Raw genomic sequence first — 25165 nt, 5'->3', positions numbered from 1 at the left:
AGAGGCAAAGCTGAGCATGCTAATAGACTAATTGTGCTGGGATTTTAACAGACTGGAGCCGGAACCCCCTAACCCCAATACAATTCCAACATAACACACCACCCTTCTTAAACTTTGCAAACCACTCTCTCCTCCACCAAACAACCGAGCCAAAATCTCGCCTAGTTATTCCAAGCAGTGGCTTGTCAATGGACAGTTCCCTCATTGGGTGCTATGAAAAGAAAGCCTTGTGCATTAACAAATTCCAAAGAGCAGACAAAACATAATCTTTGAATGCTGCGCAGCTTTCACATATTAAGAAATCTGTCCTCGGTCTGGAGGCATTTGATCGGTTCATTTCGACTCCCGGACCCCCACCCCCTCCCTTCCTGAGTGCAGCTGCTTCCATTCTGCTCATCCGTTTTTGTGGGACAGCGTCCGGTCACGGCGGCTGTTGCTTTAAAACAACGACACGTCAAGAAAGGTGACAATGCTGACACATTGTTCATTTCCAACCGTGACTGCTTTTGAATGACATCTGGTTTTCAAGCCTGAATCTATTATGCCGACGTGAGCAAATCCCACACATGCTAATAGGAAGAATTGTTAATGAATCGACCAAATGTTTTTTTCCCTCGTAGACATGCGAAAAAGGTGTGAAGAGGTTCTCAGTTTACAGTCATACCGACATACAACCAATGTTGCTATCGTTCAGTGTGCGAGCCAATCTTTCTAGACTTCTATTGTTTGATTTGTAAAATGCACGCTTGGTTAGTGGTTAGCTTGTCTGCCTCACAGAAAGGTTCCTGGTTCAACTCCAGTCAGCCCAGTTTTATACTTTCTGGGAACCACCCCAAAATGGGGTGTGTTCAGGATTCAAGAAGTTTATTCAAAAAGTACCAAGACTGGTGTCACAAAAGATATAATGGAAATCCCAACATGACACCTGCTCACAACAGCCTGAGCATCTGACAATTCCTGACACCACCATTTTGGCTTTTGATGAAGGCTTGGCAAAGAAGGCTGGGAATTGTTTTTCACATGACAAGAACCCCCTTGTCAAAAATGTCCATACTATTATTAGTTTAGGTAGTAGTATCACACTCCATTTATATCTCCAAACAGTAAAAATGTTTGGACCGGCGTCGGAAAGAACCAGAAAAGGGTTTCCTGCGTTGCCCATTGTTGGAGAAACTACCACCGGACATTTCTTTACATGCACAAACAAACATTTGGACAATGCAGATGGCGGGTCGGGGGAATGGGAAGTCACGTGCACGGCCACTATCCCCAACTGTTGACACAATCTGCGCTCTGTGCCACCTAATTCCCGGATGCCGGCTCATCCTGTCCTCCAAATCTCTCCAAATCCCACGGACAGTGGTCCCAGAGAGGCCTTGTTTATCCTGGGCCCCGGCCGGGGAGGCCTCGGACCCCCGGCTCATTCCCCGTCTCTAAAGTGCGACACAGTCACACACTCATCAGTTAATGCCGAACATCTGGAGGGATTAACAGTGTCAGGCCAATCAGAGTTGAGCTGAAAGATCCCAGTGAAATAGCATTCTGCAGCTGCACTCGGCATTCAAGTGCTTCCGGATTGCCATTCCTCATGCTCTCCCCTTTGCTCCCTTTTCTTCCTCGTCAACTTGCCGGGAATTGATGGCCTCTGTCTTTGCTCTTTTGCTTCTTCTCGCCAGCTCAAATATCCAAACAACAGGAGAGTAATATGAACTCTCTACCTACTAAATAAAATCAGTGATAACACTTCTTTGGACGTAAAAAGAAAAACTTAAAAATAATCTTTCTTAACAGGGATTGATAGTCAGTCTCTATGCTTTTGCACTTTGTTTTCAGTTCAACTATTCAAATCGGTGGAGAGTGATGTGAACGTTTTACTGACAAAAAGCAGTGACGCTGCTTTCCAGGACAAAGTCCCTTGGCACCATTTTATTCATCAAAGCATAGGTTCAGTAATCTCTTAACACCAGTGAACTGATTTCCTATTAGAAGGGGCTTTGGTACAATCTTGTGATATCTTAGAGCATTTCAAATAAGCGTGAAGGTGTGAATTGTTCTTGATCTTGCTAATATCATTGTTGGTTTCAATGTGGGTCGTCCACAGTTTGCATAAACAACCTGTGCTTTCCCACACCTATCCCGACCTGAACTATGGTGTTGGATGTTATTCAGTTTGCATTCACAGCAAATGCGGCTGTTTGTCTCTCGGGACGAACGTCTGGTCGGCCTGTAATTTCTGCTAGAGTTGGACGGAAAGCGCGTCATTGAATGGGAGGACAAGTGTGAGACGGAGACACGTTGGAGAGTGGAGAAGAATAGTGGAAGTGAAGTGGGGTCACGGCACCACCTGCTCTAAATGTTTGCCGTCGTAAATCTTGCGCCGTCGAGTTGCTCCGCACATGCAGGGCTGGAAGAACATAAAGTCACGTTTCCATCTTAAAGTGGGTTATAATAAGTGTTCTCAAGCTTTTTGGGTCCGAGGGCCCCCTACATGGGAGAAATGTTACAATCGTAATCCAAACACCAGTTGAACATTACGACTTTGTGTACCCAAGCCTGAATATCATAGGAAAGAACAAATTGCCTGTTATGAACAAAAACAATCTGTAATCTGACATTAAAGGAGCAGTTTAAAAGGCAACAAAGTCAAAATGATTGTGAGGAAAAATGCAGTTTGATTCTTGTGTGATTCATTTTTAAACCTTCTTTCTAAAAAATATATGATTTATGCGGTATATCACAATCATACGTTCAATTTAGCCATCGCTAAAGTATGGAAGGTAATTTGGTTATTATCTTTGTTAATGTCTTATCGGGCAGAAAAAAATGTTCTATGGAAAATTAAGGTCTAAATGTAAGTACATTGAGTCCTATGAAGTTCAAAGGTGAAGGATATTGCAAAGCGCGAAGGAACAACAATATGACTCCAGATGAGACCCCTCCTCCCCCGAGGTTCATGTACCCCCACCGGTGATGAAATTGTACGAGATCAAGTTGCTGGAATGCGCCGGCAGTCTTGCTTCTACTGGGACTAATCGTTGGCCTTTGCTGCATCTGATCCTAAACAGCTGCTTAGCAGACGGGGGCTGCAACTGGGAATGCCCAAGCCACTTTGGACCCTCAGATGCTCTCCAAATTTATTTTGGCATATTTGGTTGTGAAAAAAAACTTGAAAATTAAACTCAGGCAAAAGACTTGAAAAGCTGACAAATTGCCATTTTCAAAGGTACAAAGAACACGAGGACACTACGAAAAAGTAATTTGCAAAGACTCGTGCCAAGTTGATTCACAGATGGAGAGAGGGCCAGTAGCGAGAAAGATGGGTCAAGAAAGAGTTCTGTCCTATCATAGAAAATTGAATAAGAAATGATGTCCTATTTTTTAAAAGACACAAATAAACAGTAAACAGCTCATGTCTTATTCTGTTTTAATAAAGGAAAAACAAGCAGATCTTGCTCTGTCCTGTCCCATCCTCTTGTATCTTTTAGCAGGTCATTTTCCGAGAATACGTTAAACGAAAATACGTTACGTTGCTAACTGCTATCATACACAGATAATAACTTTTCATATATCTTTAAAAATTTCCAGCTTGAGACTCCAGTGCGTTTATGTCTAAGCGACAATGTCATGGATTGAGTGTGTTGATTTCCTGTCGCTGTCAAGTGGAAGCTATTTGGCGCCAAGATAATTAGAGAAATTAGCCAGTATGCGGAATGTTTTCCCTTGACAGAGTGACAAAGGAAGCCTTCCAGAAGCGCTCCTCACTTCCTGATGCAACGTTCTTCCACGCATCTTGACACACTTAATCGCTCACGTTTGCAAGCACCATCTTTCCTTTTGTGACATGAATGTGTGCACATTGTAAACTACACAAGAAAATCAAATCCTTTCAACCCAAGCCAGATGTTTTGTGTTAAAAGCAGTGAGACTCTTGCAGAAAGTGCTTCAATCAAATTCAATTTCAGTTATCCTAAGTACCTAATAATCATAAAGCAATCCAACGAAATAAATTAGATTACATCACAATGGAAGCATGACATCCGGCAGTCTGCGTGCTCTTAATTGCTGGCACAATTTGAGGTAAAAGACAATATTTTCTACAGCGGTTTGTGTTTTCATGGTGATAATTTGGATACTGTAACTTAATGTACTAAAAACACCCAGGCAGTCTAGTTTAGAAAAGCAGATCATGTCCTGTGATGTGCTATTTGGTACTAGTAGCAAAAAAATACTACTAATAATAATAATCATAAATAGTGTCCTGTCCCATACTGTCCAAAACAGAATATGATCTGTCTCATTGAAAAAAGTCAAATAAATCATGTCCTGTCCTATCGTGTCACTATCGATACTGTCCCATTAAAAAAAAGAACACAAACACATCCTGTCCTGTGCCCGTATCATGTCATGACCTATCTCAATAAATTAAAAGAGATCAATAGAACAGGAATGGCCAATGTTAATGTCCTAAAAGAAAAAAAAAATTCCTGTATTGTCTTGTCATATTAAAATAGAGAAGAATCTTTTAGAATCTTTTCCTATCTTTGTCCTGTCAAATTCAATGAAGAAGAAAAAGCAGATTAGGTTCTTGTGCATTTAATGACCTCAAAAAAATCTCACATTTCTGGAACATCATAAACCCCCCTTATATGGGGTTTAGTATATACTGCAGCATTCCTTTTCCTTTCAGTTTCTTCCACAGCTTTTGTTTCTGCAGCATTTAGTTACAAAACAGTATTACTATCTTCACTTCCATTGTTTTTAGTAATAACTCAGCACACAGAGCGTTTGTTTGGACGGTCATTGCAGTGTCTTAAGGTCATATTTTACTAGGCGCGGGGTGGTGTAACGGAGACAGGAAGTGGTTTTGAATCAGTGCCATCATCCACCTCCAGACAACCCCCACCACCCCCAACCTCCTACTCCCACATCCCCTCTGATATTTCAGCTTTGCCGTTTCACCAGTTTCATTCCTTCTAATTCATTCCTACCCTGACCACTTATCTAAATAAATAAAAAAGTTGAACACTCTCTTTCCCATAGGAAATACAATCATCCCCCACACACTTAACGGAGAAATTTAAGACATATCAGGGATTACTGTAACATAAAGTGAACTAATTCATTCTCAGCTCATAGTGTAACCATCATGAAAAAAAAAAAAAAAAAAAAAAAAAAAAAAAGATTACCTGTACGGCAGTTGTAACTTTTTTTTTTACGAGCATAAACAGGAGTTTGTCCAGGTTTGCCTTTCAAATCGTTTTATTGAATAGAGAACCACGAGGTATCAATTAACTTGTATCCCATGAATCATCGAGTTAGCTGATTCCATGAACACAAGCAGACTTACTGGATTTATCAGAAACACAGCGGACAATTCGGGTAAATCGGATAATTTATTCAAATTAGTCGAACCGCCACATTCACTGCGGACTCAGATTAATTCGGCAGCTCACATTGTCATTTAAGATTATTTGGTTTCCTGACAGAACAGACTCTGAAAACCCAACAGACCCAAACGATGTCTGTTCAACTGAGAGTCAAACTTGAGGGAGCGGACTCACCACAAATACAGCAGATGATTCTTGTGAATCAGGAGGGGTGACACGAACACTGACTCAAGTAATTTAATAACTGGATCACTTTAGCCAGTGAGTAACTCGGACTAATGTTAGTTATGAGGTACAGTATATTTTCCAGGAAACTTTGAACTTTGTTTAATTTTTTTGGCGTTTCCAGTGAGCTGCACGGCCTTGGCAGAGGTCTGTGAACTCTGGCTGCACCTCAGGCTTGTAATGGTGAGGCGATCCGTGAATTAAGACATGGAGGGATCATGGGTAAATGGACACAGAGGTGTGGAGGTTAATGGCCACCAGGGCATGGTTATGGTTAGAAATAGAAGGAGAGTGCTTTATGAGGCGCTCAGGCTCTAAATGTTACGGCTGTGTCACTTTTGCTCCAGAGACAAATTGCGCTGGAAAAATATGGCCCATAAAGTCTGTCAAAGCGCAGCGCATGTGTGGCAAAGCATGAAAAAGTGCCATAAATGAAACACCCCCACTCACACACAAGAAAAAGAAAGACAAAGTGATTGACATCTGGTCGTGTGTGTGTGCGTGTGCGCCCCATGTGTCTGCCAAATTAAATGACAAAGTCTTGTACGTGGAGGTTGGTGGTGCTCTATGTGTGTGTTTAGAATATTCCTCCAACAGAGCACTTACACACCTAAACACCCCCCCGCAAATAGCTTCAGAAATGTTGGTACCTTTCAAAAAGCATGAACAATGAATCTCATTTTGACTCTGTTGCCAACCAAAACAGCAGCCCCCACGAGGCATGTAAAGACTCATAAAGCGAGCATGCCTCGCATGCATGCGAAAGCACGTTATTAGCAAAATATGCTTCTCTCCCTCACAATTGTAAACAACTTCCATTTGGGAATTTGGACTGCAGTGTACTATTATTATCATTAGAGAAAAACACATAATTGCACTTTCAGCCGCAGTGTTTAAGATGCCTTCCATGACATTTTGTGTGAGGAGAACTTGTGTGGAGATAACATTGACGTGGTCTTAATTATAGGTGTGCTTGGCAGGTCAACGGGTAATAAGTGGAAGGCAGTGGGGTGACTTTTTTGTTTTGTGGGAATGTGAACGTAAAGCCTGACAATTGCATCAAAAGATGTCAGTGTTGGGTTTCTCCGTCCACTGCTCTAGCTAGTATAAGCCTTTCCCTTTCCAGCTCGGAGGGTCGGAGTTCACGCAACAGGCCCAGGGCCTCTGAAATGAGCTTAGGGGTGAGCAAGAAGTGCAGAAAAAGATCTCAACTCAACTTTCATTAGGAAAATAATGCATATGATAATATCTGCATACAATGTGCTGTACGTAACGTAGAAAATGCTTATATATATTCACAGTCTGTTGAACAATAAATTAATAACGTACAAACAGTGAAGAATAAACGATTAAAACAATGGGTCATGCTGAGTCAAAAGCCACAGAATCAACATATATATATATATATATATATATATATATATATATATATATATATATATATATATATATATATATATATATATATATATATTTATTTATTTATTTTTTGCTTTCTCGTGCTGAAGAGTCGGCCTTTTTTCCCTGAGTTCTGCAATGTTGGGATCGCAGTAAGACGTGCGCTTTGATTCTAAAATGTCTGGATTAGCCAATCAATGATGTCATACAAATTTTGAGGTAATTATTTGAGTAATTTATTTCAATAAGTGATAGGTCATGCTTTTGTCTTCATGTTCTATTTGCAGCCAAAGATTAGAATGGCGTTGGCGATTGCAACCATTTAGATGACTTAAGGCCAACGTCATAGGGGTATGTAACCTCTGGCAGAGGGGTTAACAAGGCATTATGATCATTACGGCTGGTGGAAGAGCAGTGAAAACAACCTTTAAATTATTGCGCTGATGCATATCAATTTTCAGAGTCTGCTAAGTAGCTTACCGAAAGGCAAGTTAGTCTCCAGTCTCGAAGATGAGACATGAGATGAGATATCTGAGTGTGTTGAAATATGACAAAAACATTCTGTTGTAGATCATGCAACATTCAAGTTGCCCAGTCAAAAAACAATTATGGAAATTTTGATCATAGATAAGTTGGGACAGAAACTGAAGCTACTTTAATTTAGAGGAATGTAGTTTTTAACGATACTGTTTTGCATCAATTCATATTAACAGATTTTTACCCTCAGAAATTTTCTGGTGGATCACAATGCACTTTGGTTAAAAAAATAAAATGGGTTGTATTTCTGGTAAGTTCAATGAAGCGCTTACAAGACTTGAGGTTGGAAGTTCTACACAATTACTAGAGTCAGTAAATTTCACCTCTTTATTTTTGTCTCCCTTAGGATGTTAAATCATGTTTTATTATGGCTTCATTTTTATTTTTTTATTTAAACAAGCCTAAATTATGCAATCTTGTTTTAGTTTGAATGAAGAACATCAAGCTAAGTCTAATAACACTTGATGTCATCTTAAATGCTTGCCTCATCAAGGCAATTACAGTATAACCACATCATACACTTTCATTTTCTTCCTCTCTTTTTTCTTTCAAAGGAAAAGCTGTCCACTGGAAATTCATCACGTGGCCCGCTCTTCCTATTTCTACACCTCAAGTTGCCATCTCCAACCCCCCAGGAGCATCATAAAGAAAACTGGAAGTCTTTTCATGCCCTTTTACTGTTGGTGTTAGCAGCCATTTATGACTCCACTGGCTCCAGTGACGTGGGATGTGGGACAAAGGGAGAATGATCCGTCTCCTCTAAAGCCATTCAACATCTCATATCCTCAACTCCTTTTTTTCTTTTAATGGGCATTTAAGAACGTCTGGAAGAAACCAACCCCCCAAGCGCGGGCCCGGCCGGTAATGAGGTTCTTTTTGCCTTGACATCAAATGGTCCCTCGGAGTCAAATGTTGCCACTTTTCTTCGTTAAAAAGTTCCTGCACACTTCCTGGCTCATTCCTAGCCAATGGCAAAGCATCGTGTTGATTGATCTACACTGTGTCACTTTGAATTAATAAACGACATCAATACATATCGGAAGAAGAACACTTCATTTCACACCGCTTGAAGTTATTCCAGAAAATTCAAAGACCCAAAGTGCGTTTGTGTGCATTCAATATGAGTTCTTAGAATCCAAGCTGCTGGACTAATGTTTAACCAGCGTTTGGCAATCATGCTGCTGCAAAGAGGTCATACGCCGAGTTGTTCATTAAAAGGCAGCAAATTGATGATTTCCTTCCTGTTGTTTGCTTGCTGCGAATTCACTTCCGAACTTGCGTTAACACAATGATCTTTATCTGGCCGAGTGATTGCTTAACCGTTGCCCTCTGGTTATCGCTGTATTGTGGCTAAAGTTGATACCCTCTTCCTTTTTGGTTTCTTCCTAGCAACCAGAAGTAGCTGGAGGCTATCCATCAGGCTAAAATTGCCTTAGACACATCTTGTTTGGGTGGTTTGTCATGCGTGTGATATAAGCTAACTTATCTCACAAACGACTGCAGGACTGTGACTTTCTGTGAGTTGTTTTTCATTTGGATAGTCCAAGCGCAAAACCCTGACTCGAAACCTTAACTTTGGCTTGGGGAAAAAAAATTGCAAAAGCCCAACGCTGGCTCAAAACCTTACTTGAGACTGCTTAGTCAGCGCATTAAAAGTTAACGAAGCGGCAAGGCTCATATTGCGTTTGAGTTGGCAAGTGCGGCCGGGCCTCGTATCTGAGAAGGGCTCCATTGAGGCATAAGCGGGTCAGTGCTGTTTGTGTTCTTCACACGTCCAAAGTGTACAGTGCAGCGGTGGCAAGTTGATGACTCACGAAACTTTCTCTGTTTATTTGGATAGCAGAAGGGAGAGGGAAAAATTGGGCAAGAAACATCAACTTCCTTCTACTTGAATGAGTCAGAAAAAGTTTGTGAATGTTACACTTGATGATTCTGCACTTACTGGAGATTTCCTCTCACACAAAATATCCCTGTTACAACATTTCCAATCATTCAAACTCTTAACCTGGTCTTGAAGCCTCATCTGAGTCCCAAACTTCACCTGAAACACTAGCCTTGGCAAATTTCAAACCCTAGCCCGAGTTTTAAACCTCAAACAAGGCTTGAAATTCTAATTCGGAAGATAAAACTAAAACTCAGATTCTGACTTCAAATCCAACTTGGAAACGCTAGCTCTTGTTTGAAAGCATAACCTGACTTAAAACCCAAACCAATTTTCAAAACATTAAAAACTGACCAAATTTGACACCGAAATCCTGAAAACCTAATTTACACCTTGGAACACTAACTCTTTAGCACCGGCATGAAACCAAAACTTAGAACCCTAATCCTATCTTAAAACCCCAATTTTACATAATACTGAGAAACCGCCACGACCCTCGTGAGGTTAAGCGGTTCGAAAGATGAACTTTAAAACCAAAACACTTTCTACAGGCCTCAACCCTAATTTGAAACTCAAACTTCAAACCATAACCCAAACAGCAGCATGCGTGTTTTCAATACAGTTGAACGTGCTGAATGGCATTTTGATTCGATTTTGTTCTCACCAAACATTCGCACAAGCTGTCTCACCCTGTAGCGTAAACTCCAGATAACAACATCCTCACTGCGTGTCCCCACAAAATCAGGTCAAGTTTCCAGTGTGTACAAGCGATTCTTGCCAACATGCCAGCGCATGACTAATGGCGAGAGTCGCGCATCAACTAGCAAATGAGCGGCTCATTAAAACGTGCATCTCAAAGCACGAGCACATCTTGCCAACAAATGCACGCACGCCGGCTAGTAAATGCCTGCCGAGGGTTACGCTAACAAATGTATCAGCGGCGATGGCTTTTTATGAGCTTGTGTGATGTAAAACCACAGCAAAAGCTGTCATTAATGACACCCCCTCTTATTCCCAACACAAAGAGGAGAACTTGAAAGTAGGCTCATTATTCAATATTTACACATGGCGCTTTGTAGTGCACATTCACACAAGCTTGCCATTCGTTGCTTGGATGTTGAGCTCAGCGTTAATAGCTAATGTTGCAACTCCGACGCGGCCTACTTGTGAACGTAACACGTATTCCAGCTCGGCATACCGTATCGGTAAATGTGTTCAATCTGTGATATTTCAAAGGAAATTAATCAGCATTCAAGATAATTTAATGCACATTAGGACCTCCAGCCATGTAACTTGGGCTACTCCAGTGATTTTTTCTCAGCTAGCTGTAATTCATTTGAAATTCCAATAAATCTGAGATCAAAACAGCTTTGTAGATTCCAATTATCAGGTTTGGATAGGAAGTAGTTTGGATTTCAGCATTGCCTCCCCAAAAGACTGAAGGAACGTTCATGCCAACCTTGGACATTCTGACTGGATCCAAATCCATGGAAACCGACAATCAATTGCACTCATTTCATTGACCTTCGTGGGAACTGGACCAACAGACAAGTGTACCACGCCACAGCCAGTTGCATGTTTTTAAATTGTATTTTTCTAAATGGTCATTGACGCCAAAAGGATTTTGACCTCAACAATTGGGAGACCACAAAACAGCTTGGGAGGTCTCACCGATTCCACTATCACGTTGGGACATGACCCAGTTTGAATTTTTTTTTTCGGTATTACCTAGCAGAAGATTTAGGGAAATTTTAATGCTTAGCTTGTTTGTTTTGGATCATCAGAGTGGACCAAAATAAAATGTTTAAAAGGTGTCTCGGGGCAGTCTCGATCAAAGGACCAGAAAAAGGGGTGGTTTCAGTCTAGACCCAACGGAAGTATTATTTTTGGATGGTTCAGACCGTCAACCGCAGAGTCCCAGAAGTAAAGTACCGGTTAAGGAAGTCCAAAAGAGTCTGTAATGCTGTTGCTGGATTGAATACATATGCTGCAGGTAAAGGCCATTAAAGCCAGCCAAGATATACATAAGAAAGAGATCATTTAGCAAACACCTCAATAATCAGAAACACCTCGTAGTTGTTTTCCTGTCCATAAAAACTGTTTTCGGGGCCACTCCGTCACGAACATTAAAAATAATGAGCGCCTTCAATCCTGTAAACGCTGCCAAGATATTTTGCACGCTGCGTGCACATCCTGCGAAAAAGGAATATTGCGTCTGGTGCTAAATTTTCATTAGCACAATAGCAACTGGCAGCGCCGCACCAATACAATAAAGTGGAGACGGGGCGACGTAAACCTGTCACCTCAGCTACAATGGATGGGTCCTGGCCGGAGGGGGGACCTAAATCAATAGCAGGGAGGAAGGTTAGGGAAGTGGACGAGGGCTCGTGGGTTGTCTTAGCAAGTACCCTCGGACTTGAGGAGAGGGAAAGGAGGGGGAGCGTGTGTCTGTCTGTTCATGTCAGTGAGGCCCAAGGAAGGCTCCAGGCTGCCTTCCTCCCTCTGTCGCTGTCCCCCCACCCCCTCGGCGGATCCTCTTCTGGCTCCAGTCGGACTCTGGCTCTGATTAATAGCCACCGGAGGTGTCCGGCGACGGGCTGATAAGGGACCCCCGCCTCCCTGAGCCCTACTCGTAACAGGCTAAGTCGCTCTCCTTCCCCTCTTCTGGCACTCAAGCAAGCCAATTAAGCACATCTTAAAACTCGGGTGCGGTGACAACTGGTCTGGGCCTCTGCTAGTGAAACTGCAGCGTTCACATGAAGGATGCCGGATCACGTTTAACCCCTTGGGCAAAAACATCAAAGGTTGGAAATTGTTCTAGCCCGGCTCTACATGGACATGTGAAATGGACAGATTTTCATGAAGATGAATCTTGTGAGTGAAGTTCAGGCTCTAATTAATACATTTGTCAAACTTCTCCAAAACACATTAGTAGCCAGGATGTTCATAAGAAAGGCTGCGCTGGACTGTTTATGTGTAGCAGTTAGACTTCAAGTCGCTTACCTAATCTGTTTTCTGTCCCATACCAAATGTTTGGTATAAAAAAAATAAAAGTATCCTAATACATCACCAGTACCACTACAGGCCTAAGTGTTAGCGTTAGCTTTCGCCATTTTGACATGATCATAGTGCCTCATTTTCTCCATTTCTTCCATTCCTGGATTCATTTAATGGCTTCTGGTTGGTTGGGTTTGGGTTGAGCTTGGTTTTTGGTTTGGTTTGGTTTGGTTTGGTTTGGTTTGTGTCGGTTTGGTTTGTGTCGGTTTGGTTTGGTTGGTTGGTTGGTTGGTTGGTTGGTTGGTTGGTTGGTTGGTTGGTTGGTTGGTTGGTTGGTTGGTTGGTTGGTTGGTTGGTTGGTTGGTTGGTTGGTTGTGACAGAAAGAAAAATGAAATATGAAATCTTTGGTGGTGCGCCATGATATTTTCCCTGTGTGAAACATGTGCCTTGGCTCAGTACAGGTTGGGAAACACAGGTTAGGGGACGTGTTCATATTGGAAAATTGGAGGTTTTATGTGAATGTGGCCAAGATACACGTTGTTTTCTTTCTGGAAGAAAAGACTAAAAATCTACCAATTCAGCTTTTGCAGCAGCCGCCCGCCCTCCTTTTGCGGAGACTCTGTTCCCATGCTCATCGAGTGCGAGCACAGACGAGAAAAAAAAAGGAACCGCTGAAAAGGCGAGGGGGGTTCCTCCTTTCCAGACAAGAACACAAGATTATCCCAGCAGCCAGTTACTCTATTTCTTAACTCGATGGCCGACGTAACAGGTGATCAAAGCGCTGAACCCTAGGAAGGAGCTTAGGGCACAGCGGTGCGGCCCAAAGGATTGCTTCCCGGTGATTTGTAAGCAGGAAAAGACTTTTGACATGAAAGACAGCTTAAACAGTAGAGGAGTACAATAAAGCAGCTGCAAGATGCTTCGGGTCACCACTGAATTGACTATTTTTCCTCTTTCTTTTTTTTTTTTTTCTTGTATATATGGGTTTCTGGCATTTCCTACCGAGCCATTTGGACAGTCACATGCACACAACAAAAGGCAACATGGTAGGGGGTGGGGAGCCCGGGGTCTTAGGGGTAAAGGGATGCTTTGTGCTGAGGAGATTGTGAAATGGGACGACTCCCATTCCTTTTCACAGAAGCTATGTTTGAAATTTGGTCGTATTCTTTTGCGTGACAAAAGTGCGCTTTCCCCTCGTTGAAGGATTAAATCCACAAATGCAAGTCTAATGGATCAGTTGATTTGGAATTAGAAGAGAAGATGCTGAAATTTGAAGGATCCTATTTGAAACGTGTTGTGTGACTTGAGGCAATTTTGGATTATATTGCACCTACATGTATATATTTTTTCCAAAGTGATCTTTGGTTAGGTTAACATGTTGAGGGTCTACTATCGATTACAGAGACGTTAGTCAGTGAAATTACGTTTACCCAAAAGAAAGTGAAACCAAAAAAAATTGTCACAGACCCAAAACTGAAACGGGTGAAGCCTGAGTTTATGATTTCATTACAAGAAAATGTAATCAGGCGGGACTGATACATGCAACGGGACTGTAAGAATTCCACCTCGCGTAAGACGGCCTGTTGAAAAGTCCTGCGCAGACTCGAGTCCGGCCTGCGGTGACACGTGTGAAACATTTGCCGCCGGCCGCATTAAATAAAAGCGCTCGTCGAGACAGAGAAAGAGAAAATGAAAATGAGTAAGAATAAACTTCCTGTGGCAAGAATGTGACTGCTACCCATCACAGCTGGAATCTGCCTGGTGGCATACCAGGGGAATTGTAAATATTTAACATTTCATTTCCTTGCTGTAAGGTAGACCGGACGCAGAGCAGATTACAATAGGCTTCAAAAACAGAAGTAAGGTAACAAGGTTACCAAAGCATTTGGAAAAGTGAGTGTGCTTGACCTACAATCTCTCCTCTAACCCTTCTAAGGGAAACAGTCAAGTCACAATAACGGAAGAGCCAGCGAGCTTCTTCGTTGCTACTATTCCCAAGATCGTGTCAACCCGCTTGATCGTGATCAACACTGCGTCTATCAATTTATATATTTAATGAACCTTTATTTATCCAGGAAAGGAAATTGAAAACAGAATCTACTCAAGAGGCGACAGAGACCCAAAGAAGGAACTTTTACCAATGGATCTTCCTCGTAGAATCTGCGGACCTGATAACTAACGTCAGCCGATGACATCATGACACCAGCTCTCTTGGACTCTTTCTTACACGTTATATTTTCCGCTTATTTTCAAGCACAATATATTAGCTGCTAGTGAACATGTTTGCAGACATACGTAACAAGTCTGTCAAGACATTATAGAAGCTCGTGACTGGCTTCAACGAAGATGACGGACGCCTGCGGCTGCAAAATTCCTTTGGCGCTTTGGTTGGTTTCTAAGACAAAACCTTTGACGATTTTTACAGAGGAGGTTAGGGAATGATGCCTTGTTGAGTCAAGATGTCTATATGGCCCCCTTATACAATGCAAAAGAGATTCACAGTATCACTCACTTGGGTGTTCTCAGTGTAAAAGAGTTCTAAAGACAACAGAGTAAAGAGCAGCTTCTCTTCACTTGCCGGGTCTCGAATTCCACCATGGTCACCAGGCGTACGTTCGCCTACTTTAGCGCTCGGGCCCTGCCTCGCCTTATGAAGAGTCTATTGTGCTGCAACCTAGTTTCCCAACAGATGATTCATAGTCTGTCAGGGCCACCATCTGAAGTGTACACAGCAGAGAAGGAGACGCTCAAATGACAGACTTGTTCACTTCGAGCAGACAAAAGGAAAGCTAAGAACCGGGCCCTGAGGCCACGGCAGTCAGACACTTGACAAGTTTTTTTTTTTTTTTTTTTTGAGGGGTGGGGGGCGTTCTTACCAGGAGTTACAACGATACGACATTGATAAAGGTGAAGCTAGATTCAGAACTTGTGTTTGTCTTGAGGTGCTTTATTTACAATGTACCTGGACTTGTTCCATTGGTAGCTCTCAAATTCGGTTCTAGACCAGGAACATTTTGTACCTTGGAAAAAGGCTTGAGATGGTGTTCACTGTCTGAATTAATGACTGTAAGGGTAGGTTTATCTGAATCTGTATCTCATACGTTACTTGAACAATAATCTCTGTCAGAATTAGGATTTTTTTCTCAAGGGATCTGCAAATTATTTTTTTTGTACAAACCCAAATAATGTTACAAAAGTACCGATGATTCATTACGTGTTGCTTATTGGGACAGGTGGAAATGTGGAAAATGATTCCAGAAAAATACCTCAAAGTCACCGGGGGTACCAGGGGGCAGCTGCGGACCCCTCTCTAGCTCCACCCACCTGTGATACAAAGCTAGTATTCTTTTGTATAAACGGCCATGGATGTAAATACATTAATTGCATCTTCAGCATTTAATTATTCTGTCATTATATGTTGCTGAATCACACATACCATTGTTGTCTTTATTTTCTTCCTTTAAAAGTGGGATGACCTTTAAATACTATATCAAATCAATGAAATGGACCTGTTCCTTTCACAATCCATGCTTTGGCCCTTCATAGTCTGCCAGTGCGGAAATTGAACAGTCTTGGAAGCGAGAGAGGTAAGAGGAATGAGAGGGTCTGGACTGCCTCACAGATATCCCGGCAGACTGTTTAGTTGACTCACGGAATGACGCAGGCTCCGACATAGTTGTGCTTACTTCCTGGAAGTTGGGGTGCAAGTGGCTGCCTTGACACTCTACTACTGTACCGTTGTTAGGGCCATCGCACTCACGGAAACTTTGAAAGCACGCGCTGACTCCTCACTGACGTCGGAATCAAAACATCTGGATCCCAGCGTGCGCGTGTGTCACTACGACTTTCCAGTTTTCAGGCAGAGAATCTTTACTGGAAAACATTATTTTGATGAGGAGAATCAAAGCGATGGTAATATTTATATTCCTGGTGAGTTGCGGCTTAAGGACGTTTTCTGGGAAATTCGCTAACATTTCATTGGCGTTTTTCCTTGGCGAATAATGTCGAGAGCAGTCGTTATTTTCCACATGAGTGAATGCCGTTAATTTGTTAACTTAACATGAGAAGGTACTACAGAAATACAGAGGACACAATCAGTTGTCCGTTGCAGGTTGATTCGCAAGATATTCTAATTCCAGGATACTTTGCAAAAGAAAATGGAAAAGGCAAAGTGAATTGCTCAAACTGTCGCTCAAAGTGTCAACCCCAACACTTTCTGTACAATATGTTGTGTGCCCTCACTCGTCTAAACATGGCATTCTGATTAATATTATGTTTGTGAAATATGAGTTGAGCAGGAAAATTCACCTGTTTGTGGGGGTGGCCATTTTGCCACTTGCTGTCGACTGAAAATGACATCATAGTTGCTCAGATCTCGGCTCACAAACACGGCTCATCACTTTTCTGAAGCTGAGCCGTGGTTGGTTGTTACCTGAGACCTGAGCAATTGTGATGTCATTAAAAGTGGCCGCTCCCTGAGGTGGATAAAAACAGGTGGAATTTGCCTGTCATTCATACTTTCAAGCCAACAATTCATTTTAGAAAATGGAGCTTGGGGGGGGTTGGCTTTGCGCTGGGATTCTTTTCCACACTTGTGCAAGTTGTACATTGGAGGCATCCTGTTTATGTGTCTGCGACTGCTCCGGAGGGGTAGGGGAGGGGAGGGGGGAATTGAAGGCCGCATCGCTGAGCTGCAGATCAACAGCTGGGAATGGACTCTCAATGGGATGAGACATGCCGTTCCTATTACAAATACCCGTAGAGCAACAGTAACATGTCCCCCCCACCTCTCCCTCCAACACCATGCACAGTGCACTTAATGAATAGCACACTTAAGGCCGCAGGCTTCTTTTTCCCCTCTTTTTTTTTTGTGTTGCCGGAACAGTGAGGTGGGGGGAGAAAATGGCCCCTTGTGACCTGGGAGGGCCATCTGAGATAATAAATCCATGACCCTGAGTTCCGGAGTGCTTTGGGCAAGGTCGGGGTGGCAAATTTCCCACTTCCACAATATCAGATGTTAACGTTAATTCCTCTTAGGCAATGTGTAATGGCCCAGGAATGTCTTCTCTCAGCGGCCTCGTCCAGGGCAGACGGAATCTCTTGAAAATGCGCGACAGCTGTGGAAGTTGGCCGGGCCCTGGATCGTAGATGCATTCAATGTAGGAGGGGGGGTCATCGGAGGATGTGAGGGGGAGCCATCATCAGCCAGTATTTTTCCGCTTTGGGGGGAATTATCAGAGCTGTAACAGAGTTGGCGGACAGTGGCAATGGCTTTCAACTCAAAGATGCGTCAGAAGTGATGGGTGTCAGTAACGCCGGGCATCTGTGAACCCGGCGATACAAAACATACCTCAAACACAGGTCACGGCACGATACGTACCTTGATATGATTTCACACAGTTTTACACCATGTGATACGGTACAATAATGTATAGTATGGCCTTACTGCGCCTTAGTTTATGTTGAACAGATCAATATACGCAACAAAATAGAAATGTCACTTTAAAACATCCTGATATAAATATATGGAAAAAAAAAATTCTTCATTTAGGTGCCTCCTTCTCATGTAAGTCACTGGAAATACTGCGCCCCCTAGCGCCAGGGAGGTGTATCAATGGTCAGAACTAGAATATCGACAATGTATCCTTTATATTATATAAAACATACCTTACCATTACACGGCATTGGTAAAAATGTAATAGTTGGGCATTTGGTGCTTTCAAGTGGGTTGAGTGAAAGTCTTTTGTCAGAATGTCACTTTCTATTGCATAAATGATTTCCCAGTTGTCGGACACTGTCCAGCTTCTCCACGGACAGCTGTGGCCGTCTGCACATTGACGCTTTGTGTTGGGGGAGGACATTCTTTTGTGGATTCTGCCTGATTGGCTGTCCCTTCTGTTTTTTTCAGGCAGATGGAGACGTTAAAGCTAGAAAATAAAAGATCTATTTATTGTGGCGGTTTGGTATTTTTTTTTAAAAAAGGAAATGAAGTAAGAGGCTCAATGATTCTGTTTTGATATGAAATCCAGGATATTTTGTCCCGTCATTAAGTATTGAAGTTTACAAGCGACACTATTATCAAATAATTACATTAATCGAAGTAAAACTGAAGTGAAAGCCTTACTGCGCCATAATTGCTGCAGATTTTTCCAATATTAAAGAAGCCATTGTGTAAAAAAAAGTAAGTAAGAACACCATTTAAAATATGTCTCCAGCGTACTTTCCTCAAATTACTCAAAGAATCAAGAATTACACACACTTTTTCCTTTTTTTCTAACCTTGCTGAGGTAAGTCAGTTTGGAGGGGGCGGTCCTGTTTTATGCAAATGAGCCAATGCTTACCCAACTCGTGTAAACTCGGGGCAGAGCTACTTGCTGACAATAATTAAAAAATGTACTATGTCCTTCGCTATTCCTTTCCAATCCATTTGAAGTCAAGTTTCCATAAAATGTGGAAAAGTGAAATGGGAATAGCAAACAGCAAATTCTCTACCGGCTAATAGTGCGGTCCGATTACTCGTATGTCAATGCAAGAAGCAGTTGTAACAGCTGCCCACTGTGGCCTGCTGTCATGGTCAGTTCAAGAAGCAGAAAAAAGGAGGGGTGCAATAGGGAGGTGGGGGCATCAGATAGTATCCCCCCCTCCTACCCAAACCCAAAACGCCTTGGCCAGACAGAGGACTCTTTGTTACCCCCAACCGTCTTGTACAGCTTTCTCTATGCAATTGTGGCGGTAATTCCAGAGCTGTGCCCCATGAGTGTGCCCCCCGCCTCGCCAAAATCGTGCCCTGCAGTCTGAAAGTCCTTTCAGCCGTGGCTCCCACTGAGGTGGTACGATAGCATCATCTGTGAATGGAAAAGCTTACCAGCATGACCATAAAGTCGTTTCAGAGGAAATGTAATTCATTACGATGTGAAATTAACACATCATATGCCCCACTGGAGGAACATACCAATTTATTGTACTCACAAAAAAGATCAACACACGGATTGGGACAGCGTTTAAAGTCAGACCTTGACAAAGTCGCTAGGGAAAGGGAAGTCTTGACTTCTCGGCTATTGCCCCAAGCCCGCACAGACGGATGGATGTCACGAAAGTAGGAGGTAAACCTTATTGGTGGAACGCAATGTGTTTTCAGAATACCCTGTGTTACCTCCTGCCACCTCCCCCCCCCCCCCCCCCCCCCCCCCCCCCCCTTTTATGCTTTCTCCTTCACATTGAGGATGCATTCTTGGCGCACCACACCCAAGATCGCCGTAACAAAAATTCCTGCACCAATGCCAAAACGGATCCGGTTGCCTGTAATCCTTTTTCAAGGAGCATCATCTGATCCAGGGATGGCGAGGGCTCGGATTGCGGCCGATGATGCAGATTGGCTTGGGAATGTGAGGGGTTCATCAGATGCCGAAAAGCCATCTGCCTAGCACAATATTTCAACGTACTTCATCTGATTAATCGAATATGGCCTCAAGGCTGGGTGCGATGGTCTCTAACTTCACATAAACAGTGGATATTATATTATGAGAATAGTTGCATTTTTAAAATTCACTTTCAAATCATTTCAAAATGAGAATTTGTTTTGATTCAAATGAATTTTTATTTTAAATTTCCAAAATATCAACCCGCCTTCTTACGGTTATTGTTTCTGTTTTGTATGTACTGTGGCATTCGATTGCGTATCCACAAAAGTAAATTTGATGATCGAGGATGATGAGAGGGTCCTCTCTGCTCTGTAAGGAGTACCTGGACCCAAAAGGCTTGAGTACATTGAGTCATATAGAGAGCATTGAGCGGCCTCAGAGAACCCATTCAACCCCCTAGTGCTCAGATCAGAAAGCGCATGTCTATTGTGGAGGCTCAAAACTGCTCTCATCTCATCTTGAACTTCTGGCCACGGACACTGGAATCCTGGAAATATATCCGATTACTGCTTACGGATCCTGATGAGCCGGAGCGCGTGTTCCAATTTTTGATTTAAAGCGAGTGCTGTCGGAGGAAGTCACTAATGAAAACTTGGCAGAGCTGTAAGCGCCTATTTATTGCCCTTGCCTGAGTGTTACATGAGCTTTTAATTTACAGCATTAAAACATGCTCGGACTGCATTACTATTTACCTTTCCATATCCAATAGCGGCCGGCCGGTTGCCATGGGGTTTGCAGCCATATCCAATCCCAGCCCCTTTGGCACACACTCTTATCTCTGTTTAAATATCCGGTTACTTCCCCCTCTGGTGCAGGCACACAGAGACATGTCATTAAGAGCAGTATCCCTCTCCAGCCCAGGCTTCCTTCCTGTACGCGTGGTGACGGATTGATTTTCTCCGCTAGGGCTCCACTGCAAGAAATATCCAACTCAACCGGTTATTTAATCCAGTGTTGAGTTTTGACATTTTTCTCCCCTCTGGCTGGGACAGAGACAAACACAGCCAGCAAAAAATATTTGGACTTTTCCTGCATTTTTGTTTCCAGAAAATGTCACTACCCAAAAAATAACTAGATCGAGTTCATCGTGGTTTATTAGCTAATGAACAAAGCGGGACTGGAAAGGCGGAATGAAGTCGTGTATGAATCCAAGCAGGAAATTGCATCAAGATAAAGCTGGAAGTGGTAGTTTTCGTCCTTCACTGGTAATTAAAACCATTCGAGATGCACTAAAACAAGTGTCATGCTCACCATATTTGGCTCTAGAATTTGCTTTTGGAAACGGAAGGTCAAAGCCACCCCTGCTTTACCCAAGCTTCACTGAATTTTACACTACTCCTGAAAATTTGGGTGAAATTCCCTAGAACCTAGAATCTCACTTGGACACATTGTCAGAAATATGCAGGCCAAGATTCATTTGGTTGTGAAATTTCACATGAGTCCAGGTTCGTATTTACCTTCATTAGCCAAATTTAGAATTCGCATTTTGACAACATTCTGAGACATTTTCGGAATCAGGCAGCCAGTTAAAAAATGCTTTGATTGTGTAATTTCACACGTGACAGGCTGACAGGCACTCCAGAGACTCGACATTATGGATACTGCCAAAGCAACACATGTCAATATTAGACAGTATAATACTATCCCTTTAAGATCTAGATATTGATGTAATCATGAGTCCTGTTCAATAAACAAAATCGGTACCTCCTTTACTTTTAGCCTAGCAGTAACTGTAAGATTTGGGTCAAAGGTTTGCGGTTGACCTGAAAATCAGTTGCAGTTTCAAACTAGAGGTGGGTATTTCTTACAGCAGGGCTTTGCGTGTTGTGGCTTGGCTTTGACTCTCCAGAGCAGCCCTTGGTGCCCACAGAGGTCAAATCTCCCCACTGCTTTTGAAAATAATCTATTGGGATAGTTAGTCCGTGTTCTTCAATTTCGGCAAGGACCGATATAGCCTTTCAATTTTTTTTTTTTTTTTTTGCGTCGCTACTTTCTGAGATTTTTGGTTATGCCCGCAAAAGCTTCCATGCTTCGAGACAAACCGCCTGCTCATGAATCTCAAAGTGAATACCTCATAAGAAGGCATTCATCTTGAGGTATAAAATTCTCTCTTTCAGCACCCCGGCTCTCCCACATGTTCCATTCCGATCGTGTTACACGGGGAAGAAGCGGGGGTCCAGGAGCTTTTTTGCACGTCTTTATCGTAAAAATGTTGGTCCATTGTACAGATGGCCGGGCGCTGAACTCTTTGGGTGCGTAAACAGTGGGGGGAACGGTTATGCAGCCCTTTCCTTCTCTTTCAGCTGCACTAATGATGTTGTGGCGGACCACAGCTGTTTCTTCATAGCAGGTGTGCAGCAGGAGCCGCGGTGGACCGACCGCGCTCGGCTCCGATTAGAGGAATGCCAAGAACAAGACGGAAGGAGAGGAGACGGAGCGTACAGCGAGGCAGGGAGATGCACGTCCACCGGCCGTGCGGCAGGATATACAATCCGATTGGGAATTTTTCCCGCAACACCTGGCCACCGACGTGACGAGGATATTGATGTGGGTCTGGCGCCAGAAACCCCACCGACGATTTATACGGGAACTCGTCAGAGTCCTTTCCGGAGACGAGGCAGAGAGCCACCACGTCCTATAAATACACACTGCTGATTCACAAGGAAAGAAAAGGCCAAAAGAGCTTTTCCTGTTTGGAATTCAACTGGGTGAGAAGAGGAAACAGGAACTACGCAAAGACTACTTGTGGCATGGACCGGAGAAGATCATATCGGAAATTGCTGCTCGGCTAATGTAAGGCCTTTGACGGTCTGATGATTCAAACTATCATCCCAGATTCTCTAGCAAGAAGCTGAATGAAAAGAAGTCCAAGCGCGATTCCTGGTCATTGACTTTCAATATCAAGTCCAAGGAGAGTGTGATTTAAAATCGCAAGCAGCTAGCAGGGAAAAATAAACTGACTGCACTGCCCTGAGTGCTATGACCTTCCGCGTCGTAAACGGCTAATTTGCAACCTAAGACATAACCTAATCACATATTTTAATTGTCCGGCCGCTGTAAAACTTTTACCACTTTCCCGTAGATATCTGTATCTCATAAAGCAGCAGCACAAATACATCTTCGGATTGCCGCATTGAACAGGAAGCGAAGGCCGAGTCAGAGACCGCTGCTCTCCCTAGCCTCGCACCTCGAGCTAGCTAATATTAAAGAGGGGCGGTAAATATTAGCTTTTCTCTGCCGTGTTGACAGTGTGTGCTTTTCCACACACATGGAACAAAGGTCTGCCATTCTGCACGCCCACCAGGCAACTGCAACAGGGCCCCGGAGTGGCGCGAGCTGATCGTTGCTCAACGGCGGTGGCTTTTCATTGTGTGACTTATGATTACGCAGTTGAAAGGTCCCCTCAGACCGGATGTGTCATGATGACAATGGGGGCAGGAGGCCACGAGCGCTCTCTTGATGGAAATATTTTCACTGCTCAATGCTGTGAATCAATTTCTGCAACTGTGGGCTTTCAGACATTGTCTAGAACCTTACAGTGCAACCTGGAGTCTGACAAATTGGTGTAACTCCGCCCAAATATTCAGGAATTCAAACATTTCCTTGGGTTGTTAGCTGGAATGCCGTTAGCATTTCCATAGCATGGAGGTGCAAACAAATTGGGGGCTGGCCAGTGTCCCGGACAAGACTGTATTCAACCTGAGTGGTTCTACTGTAGTCTTGTATATTTAGAAACCCGTCCCCCTTCTAGTCCAGCACATGCATTCTCACAAAATGCATTTGCCCATCAGCTGTTTTGCTTACCTACCTGAAACACTTTGGCTTGGAGCACTTTTTCCATCTCAAACCTGAAAGACACTTTACTCCTTTTCTAATTTCTCTTTAGCTAGACGCTCCAGGAATATGCAAGAGTGAGCATTCATTGCTCAGGTGTTAGCAAACAAACTGTCTCAGCATGCTTTTTGGCATTGACTGCCTGGAAGATCAGAAGTACTAAAATCAGACGCCTTAATCAGACTGGCATTGGCTCCCCCTTCCTAACCAAACCGCCTGCCTCGGTTCCCTCCCTCAACTTCCTCCCGACTTTCTTCTCTTCCCCAGTGCGGTTTGCCTTGGCTGACTGATAATAAGAGAGACAAAAATCCTCTTTTCTCCACGCCGAAATGAGTCACTTCCTTGCCAAGGCTTCGGTTGCTGGTGGGCCGCCAGGAGATACCCTGCTATTTATTGCCCCGTTTCCATCACCGCAAGTGGGGAGGTCTGGGAAGGAGAACTTTTAAGTGGAGGCTGAGCACGCAAAGACAACACGCATCCGTGCACATGCAACCCCCCCCAAAAAAAACAAAAAAAACCAAACAAATCGCCACTAAGAAAATCCAAGCTCGATCACGCACACAAACTGCTAGGCATGCTGTCAAGCATCCAGACAGGACCCGGAACATCGTCTCCAGGCTTGCTCTGTTTTCCGTGACATTCCACTGTGAAAATTTATGTCCTTTTCCTCAGCATTTTTGGAGAAAGAAAACAGACTTGCTTTTTTTTTTCTGACACACAAACACAGGCTCTGTGTATGCAGGCACACACAGAGTCTCTCATGATAAAAACAGATATGGCCGAGGCTACGGCCCGACATCATTTCGAACACTAATGTCGAGCAAATACAGAGGCCCTCTTACATGACTTTTACAGATACGTACTGTAAAGCTGATGATTTCACACCGATATTGTTTTTACTGCAGACGGTCTCCGTAACCTGAATTTTAAACACGTTTGAACGCAAGTCACTAACCTTTGCTAACATAGCAGCAAAGTCACAATTGTGACTTTTTTTTTTCAAATGACTCAAATTTCACAACATTCTCCTCATTAAGGACAGGAGGGAAACTATTATTGTGTTTCCATATTCACAGTTTTACTGGAATTCCGCATTTTCTTGAAAATGTCTTTTTGTAATTCTACCTGTTCTATTCTGCATTTCTCAATACACATCCCAGAAAAGTCCCAGAATGGACAGCATTAACAAGTTTTTCATAATTTTACAACAATAAGTCTAGGTGTGTGTTTAGCCCAAAAGACATCTGAGTATGGTGGCCTTAAAGGGGGAAAAAAAAAAACATTCAGGTCAGTTGAGAAATATTGTGAGAGTTTGTGGCTTGGGTCTAATTACGTGAAGATTGAGCCAGTGACACGAGCCTGAAAAATTTCATTGAATAATTAAATAAATATTGAAATAAATATGTTGCTAATTCCAATAACCACTGTAAATGACATTATGATTAAGGTTCTCACATTTGAATCTTGTATTGGCATCTCAATT

General features: G+C 42.9%; 1 protein-coding gene across 2 annotated transcripts in view; it reads right to left on the bottom strand.

Annotated features, from left to right (window-relative positions):
• LOC125986819 (galectin-4-like) overlaps positions 1–25165 on the bottom strand; it is a 52873-nt gene that overhangs the window by 11205 nt on the left and 16503 nt on the right. The window lies entirely within an intron of this gene.

The sequence above is a fragment of the Syngnathus scovelli genome, chromosome 1 (assembly GCF_024217435.2).
Source record: "Syngnathus scovelli strain Florida chromosome 1, RoL_Ssco_1.2, whole genome shotgun sequence".
In the NCBI taxonomy this organism is placed as follows: Eukaryota; Metazoa; Chordata; class Actinopteri; order Syngnathiformes; family Syngnathidae; genus Syngnathus; species Syngnathus scovelli.
Note: the sequence above shows the minus strand (reverse complement) of the source record. Positions and strands in the feature narration are given on the sequence as shown.